This window comes from Pan troglodytes, chromosome 6 (genome assembly GCF_028858775.2).
Source record: "Pan troglodytes isolate AG18354 chromosome 6, NHGRI_mPanTro3-v2.0_pri, whole genome shotgun sequence".
In the NCBI taxonomy this organism is placed as follows: domain Eukaryota; kingdom Metazoa; phylum Chordata; class Mammalia; order Primates; family Hominidae; genus Pan; species Pan troglodytes.
Window position 1 is genome coordinate 7,409,068 of NC_072404.2, and position 7,953 is coordinate 7,417,020.

Genomic DNA, 7,953 nt, shown 5'->3' on the forward strand with positions numbered 1-7,953 from the left:
TCATGGCCAGCTGCCTAAGTGTCAGTGAGGCCTGTGTGTAGGTGGTGAGCTCCCCGTCACCAGGGGCATGCAAGCAGCTGCTAGGCAGGGAGCCCTTGTGGCCTGGGAATGTGGCTGGCCCTAACCGCTGCTCCGCCACAGTCCCTGACCTGCGGATGTCAGGGGATATCGTGCCAGCACAGCCGGAGCCGGTCCTGGCACCGGGTTTTCTTGACTCCCAGGGCAACGGTTACGAGAACCGGAAGAGCTGGAAAAGAAGGGAAAGATCAAGAAGCAGAAGCAGCGGGGCAGTGGGCGGGGGGAATTAGTGGGGGATGGGGGACACAGGGGTGGACAGGCGTTAGGGCCCAGCTCCCTTAAAAGGAGTGGTGTGGGGGTGGCCTGGGTTTCACTTTTATCGTGAACTCTCACCACTGCACACTTAAAAAGCCATCTCACTGGTCACCCCGTGGCCCATCCTGCGCGGCCCCCCTCTGGCACCAGTGAGCTGGGAGGCAGCATTTGTGACGTTTGCCCACCAGCACCTCACACACCATGTCCCTCCAGGGTCCCCGAAGCCAGGAGCCAGGACACCCCCAAACAAATGGTCCTTTCTCCCCACTGCCCACGGCTGCCACCCTCCCATCCAGACGACCTGTCCCCCCGCCTCTGCCCACAGGGCTGCCTCCTGCCCCTCCGGCCACCACAGTCCACCCTCCCCAGCAGCCCGAGGGATCTTTCCAGAAGGCCTGACCAAGCCCTTCCCCTGCCGGGAGCCTCCCAGGCTGTCCTTCGAATAAAGTCCAGGTTGCTTATCAGACTTTCCGCAGGCTTATCACGCTGCATCTCCCCGGCCGCACCCTGCCACGCTGACCCCAGAGCTTTGCGCCCGCACCGGCCCCCAGCACCCGCCCCTCCTCCTCATCCTCCAAGACCTGAAGCCCCTTGGAGCCACCAAAGGCTCCCAGGGTCCCCATCTGTGCTCCCCAGGGCTGCCATGTGGACTCTTTGTACACGCCTCCCCCGTCCAACACCGAGCCTCCACCCGGGGAACCCGCTGCCTTCCGGCCTCACTGGGAAACTGCCTTCTCTTGGGCTCAGTTTCCTCATCTGCAAAGTGACATCATTGTCCCCTTCCACCAAGGGTCACCCCACGGCCAGGCACGCAATAAATGCAGCATGATGTACCCACCCAGGCACGCAATAAATGCAGCATGATGTACCCAGGGGTGGGGAACAGGTAAGAGCGGTGTGAGCTCAACAGGCCCCAGGATGGGGACTCAGATGGGGGCCCAGACTTCAGGCCCTTTAGAAATGATGATGACCTCAGCCTGAGACTAACAGAGAGAGAGAAAAAGGGGAGAAAGAGACAGACAGAGAAAGAGAGGGGAGAAAGAAAGAGGAGAGGAGAGAGAGACAGAAGATAGAGCAAGAGCCTCCCTAGGAAGGACCACGAGAACTGAGACCTGGAGGCTAAGTAGGAATCACTTTGTTGGAGAGGAAGGGGAAAGGGCAAAGGGAACAGGAGTTGCAAAGGCCCTGCGGCAGGAAGGAAGACTCGAAGATAGGCTGGTGTCGCTGGTGCAGGGGACTGGGAGGAGGTGCAGGGGCTGCGGGAGGAAGGGGTGCAGGCAGCAGGGCCCAGCTAGGCCCCTACTCCAACTTCTCCCACCAATTTCCATGCCTACATTGTCATTTGATACTTACAGCCACCCTTTAAAAGTGGCTCTGGGCCAGGGGTGGTGGCTCATGCCTGTAATTCCAGCATTTTGGGAGGCTGAGTTGAGACGATCACCCAAGGTCAGGAGTTTGAGACCAGCCTGGCCAATATGGTGAAACCCCGTCTCTACTAAAAATACCAAATTAGCCAGGCATGGTGGCACATGCCTGTACTCCCAGCTACCTGCAAGGCTGAGGCAGGAGAATCGCTTGAATCCAGGTGGTGGAGGTTGCAGTGAGCTGAGATCACACCACTACACTCCAGCCTGGGTGACACAGCAAGACTCTGTCCCCACCCCGCCGCTCGCCACCCAAAAAAAAAGTGGCTCTGGGCCAGGTGTTGTGGCTCATGCTTGTAGTCCCAGCTACTCAGGAGGCTGAGGCGGGAGATCACATGAGAACAGAAGGCTGCACTGAGCTGTGATCACACCAGTGCACTCCAGACTGGGTGACAGAGACATTAATGTGTGTGTGTGTACACATACATATATGGGTGGGGGTTGGCTGTGGGTTTAAAACCCAAGATTGGCTGGGTGCAGGGGATCATGCCAGTCATCCCAACACTTTGGGAGGCTGAAGTGGGAGGTTTGCTTGAGGCTAGGAGTTCAAGACCAGCCTGGGCAACATAGCAAGACCCCACCTCTACAAAAAATACAAAAATATTAGTCGAGTGTGGTGGTGTACACCTGTAGTCCCACCTATCCAGGAGGCTGAGGCAGGAGGATTGATGGAGGCTGAGAGGTCGAGCCTGCAATGAGCTGTGATCATGTCACTGCACGCCAGCCCGGGTGACAAAACAAGACCCTGTTTACGATCTACAAAAGAAATGGCTCTATTGATTCTGCACCTCAAAAAACTGAGGTTCTGAGAGGAAAGGAGACTGGAGGGAGGGGAGGAGACTGGAGGGGAGGAGGGAGGGGAGAAGGCCCCCCGTTTCAGCCTGCCCTCTCAGGCAGCGGCCCTGACTCTGACACCAGGTGAGGCCCGGGAGAAGGTCGGCCCAGCTGGTGTCCTGCCCAAGTGTACACCCTGGTCCAGGACAGGACTTCCAGGCCAGATGACCTCAGTTTCCCCACTTCCAGCCTCCACGTGTTCTGAACCCCTCAAAGATGATGGAGGCAGGGAGAAAGGGGTCTCTCAGCCCATCAGGGTGGCAGGGCCCGTGCTGGGGACCCAGGGAGGACATGGCCTGAGGCATCGCTCATTTCAGTCCAAAACATCCACCTCGGCTTGCATTAGCTTAGCTCCTGGGTCCCCAAGAGGCGCTGCAGAGGTGGGGACCCAGGTGCCACACCCGGAGGGGTGGGGCGGGCTTATGAGGGGTTGACTCCTTCCACCAGTGGATTCAACCCTGAACGTCACCTGACCAAGGCTGCTGGGCCAAGCTGGAACAGAATCGGCTCCTTGAGTCTGGGAGGCGGAGGCGGTTCGGGAATGCAGAGGGCGTGAGAGAGAACCAAGGGAGGTGTCCTGGCCGAGTGGCGTTTCCCGCGGGACTTCTCAGAGCCTTCATCGCCTGATATGCACCTCCACTCTTCCAGGGAGAGGACACACTGCACAGTGGTTCCCAAACTGACTTGCCCACAGGACCCCTGTGGACGGTTGTGGGGCACCACGTCAGCCCCCCTGCAGAGTGTGGAAGGGACGTTGCCCTCCCCACCCCCAAGGCTGCCATCAACCAATGCCATCCCTACCGCCCCCGGCAGGACAGGGAGCTGGAAGCTGTGACACCCCATTTTAAGGGGCCACCCATTAATTAATTAGGCTCCATGAATAATGCATGCCACCTTGGGTATATTAATAGCATATTTATATGGCGTGCTATGGGGAGTATACATTCTCGTCTGAACACCTCACAAATAATTCACGACACCGCTCCTTCCCCAGCCTCCAGGAGAGCCTGGCCGGTGCTGCAGCTGGGGCCGGTGGGCTGCTTCCCACAGCCAAATTTTACATTTCATTATAAATGGCTTTGCTGGGCATGTCGGTAACTCGTGCATTTCCATCCACTTTATTATTAATGGCTTTGCTGAACTGTAGCAGCCCAACGCCGCGCACAGTGCGTTATAAATATTTGATCCGGCATCTATGGTCTGCCATTTATCATTTATAACGGGTTACAAAAACATTATAAAACATTTACTGCACATTTATAGATCATTTTCGACTACCACCAAAATGTGTTATAAATACATTATTAATCCTCTCCACGCCATTTATAGGAATCCCTTGTAACGGGGCCCAGACCCACCCCGCCCTCCCCCACCCCGACCTTCGAGGAGCACAGAGCTTGCAAGGGGGCTGACAGGTGTCGCTGGATGGCGGGACCGGGGCAGAGAAGCCAGCCTGCCTCTGATTGCTGTGTGTCCTTGGCCAGATCATGGCACCTCTCTGTTCAGAGGAGAAAGAGAACAGCGCAGATACCTGGCCCTCAGCACCTACTGTGTATCACACAGGTTGTTCACTGCCCCCAAGTCTCAGGCAGTTTTTTGTTTTTTATTTTTTTGAGACGGAGTCTCACTCTGTCGCTGAGGCTGGAGTGCAGTGGCGTGATCTTGGCTCATCGCAACCTCTGCCTCCCGGGTTTCAAAGGATTCTCCTGCCTCAGCCTCCCAAGTAGCTGGGATTACAGGCATGCACCACCACACCCAGCTGATTTTTGTATTTTTAGTAGAGACGGGGTTTCACTATGTTGGCCAGGCTGGTCTCAAACTCCTGACCTCAGGTGATCCACCTGCCTCGGTCTCCCAAAGTGCTGGGATTACAGGTGTGAGCCACCGCACCCAGCCTTGTTTTTATTTTCTGAGATGAAGTCTTGCTCTTTCACCCAGGCTGAAGTGCAGTGGCGCTAGCTCAGTGATCTCGGCTCACTGCAGCCTCCGCCTCTAGGGTTCAAGCGATTCTCCCACCTCAGCATGCGAGTAGCTGGGATTACAGGCGCGCACCACCATGCCCAGTGCATTTTTAGGAGAGACGGGGTTTTGCCATGTTGGCCAGGCTGGTCTTGAACTCCTGACTTCAGCTGATCTGCCCACCTCGGCCTCCCAAAGTGCTGGGATTACAGGCATGAGTCACCACACCCGGCCTCAGGCATTACCTTGATGCCCACTTCACAGGTGAGGAATCAAGCTCAGAAAAGGGCAGCGATTTGTCCAAGGCCAGTGGGGAGCAGGCGTTAGAACCGTGGGGTCGGTCCTGCCTCGTGTCACCCACCTGCCCAGGCCTGCAGCCACAGGCTATGGCCCCCGCTGACAGGACTCTGGATGGGGCCCCCGGGGTCCTGGCTGGAATGCTGACTGGGGATGAAGGAGGCCTAAAGGGTGTTTGGGATCCAGCAGCCCCTCCACCGTATCCCAGCTCTGGAGGCCCCCGGGCCCTGTGTCCCCAAGGACTCTGTGTTCCCTGGAGCCGGGGCGCCAGCAATAGCCTGGTGTGCAGAGCACTGTGGTCAGCACCGCCCTCACCAGGCCCCTGCGTTTTCCATCTTAGGGAGGGCGCATGGCTGCCTCCCGGCTCCCTCCCCTCCCAGGGCCTGTCTCCCTACTACGGGATGAGTGCCCAAGGAGCCCTCTGTGTGCCAGGCCTGTCCCCTGTGCCCCCCAAGGCTTGCAGGCTCCTACAGGCCTGGCTTCACAGCAGGAGGACACCAGTGGGAAAAAAGAGGGCTGTGGGCGCCGGCCCCTTCCCTCCACCTGCCCTGCTGGTGGTCAGCCAGAGCCCTGTGCCCCGCTACAAGTGGATGGGCCCAACTCCTCCCCACCGCTCAAGACCCAGCCCGCCATGCCACCTTCCCTCAACAGCCCTTCCTAACTTCCACAGAGACAGTGCCCACCACACCCTGGCAGAGGCCTACTGGGGTCCAACCCTGAGTCCCCCGTGAGCCCAGCAGGGCCCGCCATGGGGTGTCCTTTTGGGCCTGGCCCAGTGAGGGGGTTTGGAAAGAACTAGGACGTCCACTTCTGCCTGCTCATGCTCAGCTTCCTACAGGCCACCTCCCAGGACAGAGGGGCTGCTGTCCCCAGAGGAGGCTTCAGCCATACCCTCCTCTTCAGAAGCACCTGGAATGACCCCAACTGCTGGCTGGGCCTGGGCCTAATTGGGTCAGGGGTCTGGGTTGCTCTGAGGAAGGGAGCTGGGGGAGGCCCAGGCCCCCCAAGCAGCTCCTGCCCTGCACCCTACCTGCCACATGACCTCGGGCCACTGTCTGGGCTTCCCAGGGTGAATGGGGGAGACACCTCATGGGGAGACCTGCACTCCTGCTGCCGAGGGCGCTCAGGCCCCAGGTGCCCACACTCAGCCTGTGGCTGCCACCGTCTGGCCTGTTTGAAGGTCAGGGTCCATCCCCAGCCAGAGCTGAAAATGAAACCCAGAAGCACTTGTTTGGAGACTGAAGCAGCAGGTGAGCTTGTCACTATGGCATCCCCCGGCCCCGCCCCGTCCCCGCCTGGAGAAGGCAGCCTGGGACTGCCGGGAACCACTGGGAGGGGCTGGGACCCTGCCTGGCCTGGCTCAGACATACTCCTGGGCCTCCCTCCACTCCTGAAAGTAAGGGAACTGTGGAGTCTGGGCTGGACCCTCTGAGTCCTGGGCTCTAGTGGTCACCCTGGGCGAGGGGCTCACAGCCACACAGGAAGGTGCTGATCCCAGATCCTCCACTGTTCCAGAACAGACGGCCCGGGACCTGCCAGCAGCCACCCAGTGGCACAAGGGTCCTGCTGGGTGCCCCACACGGCTGGTTCCCAGGGTCCCTGGGCCCAGTGGCCGTGGTGAGGAACTTGGGGAGCTGAAGGGAGGGAGAGGCCAGGCGTGGATCGTGGCCTGACCCAGGGCTCCCTGGTCCATCTCGCAGCCCCCTGTCCACCCTGGGGTCGGCACCATCATTCCAACACCCACACTTCTGCTCACACCGGCCCCTGCCAGGTGCCCGCTGCAGGCACAGATTCCAGTCTACCCATTTCTCTGTCCAGGCGCAGTCAAGTTTCCCTCTCAGGCGTCTTCCCCATCTTTCCCAGCACAGATCGCAGAGGCCTCTCACCTCTGGGACACAGAACCTGGGGTCCACCCCGGCAGCCAAGGCCAGACATGCCCCCTGGGGCTCCCCTTATGGTGGGGACAGGCCTGGGACACCCTCTAGAGGTTATGGAAGCCCTTGGCCAGGTAGAGGCTAAGTTTGCCCCACGGGTGCCACAATTGTCAGCCCTAAGGCCCTGGGCCAGGCAGAGACTGTTTGCCCCACGGGTGTCATAATTGTGAGCCACCAAGGCCCCGGGCCCTGGGGTCATCACCCTGGGGTCATCACCCTGGGGTGGGTGGGTGGGGTCTCAGGCATGCCTGGCACATCCTGGCCCCAACTGGCACACACACCAGAGCTGATACCCCTCACCTGAGCCCTTGCCACCCGCCAGGCCAGCTACTTCCCCCGGATGCCTCTGCTTAGCTTAACCTCTGCTGCCTCCTGGGCGGGAATGAACACAGGCCCAGGCAGCAAGAGGCCCAGAGGGTCCCAGGCCCCAGGATCAGGGCCCTGCCCTCAGCACCCTCCCCATCCTCCTTCCCCATGCCTGGTCCATGACCCCAGCCAACGTCCTGGGGCTCTACCTGTCACAGGCTGCTCTGAGCCAGATACACGCACCCCTGTGAAAGGCCCAGGCTTGCACCCAGCTGGGACACACAGACTGGCCTCCGGGCCTGGCAGCAGTGTCCTTCCCTTTCCCTGTCCTCAACCCAGGCACTGGATTCTGTGCCCACAGAGCTCGGACCTCCCTCCCTCCCTGATCAGACCCTGAGGCGGGCAGGCCTCGGCTGGAAGGACCCCCGCCCCACAGCCTGGCTGGAGTGATGTCAGGAGAGCAGAGGACCAGAGGCTGGCGAGGCTGCAGCAGGCTCCGGACTGTGGGGTGTGGAAAGCCAGCCTGGAGGAGGTTCCCCGGGAGCCCACAGAGGGTGTAACGTCGGGTAAGGGTGGCTCCTGGCTGGAGGGGACGCGGCGACACAGCTGGGGTGCTGCACCTGGGGAGAAGGGTCGGGATCCCGAAGGTGTGGACTGGCAAAGGCCCCACATCCAGGCCCGGGAGAGGCAGCCTGGCCCTCAGGAGGCTGGGGTTTGGGTGTGGGGCATACAGCAGGCACTGGGGCCGGAGGGCTTGGTGGGCCCGTGCTCACTCGGTCTCAGATGAGATCAGGTCATGTCCCCGCCAAGCCCTAGCACGCGTCTGTCCTCTAAGACTCGGATGGACACGGGCCCTGACGTTGATC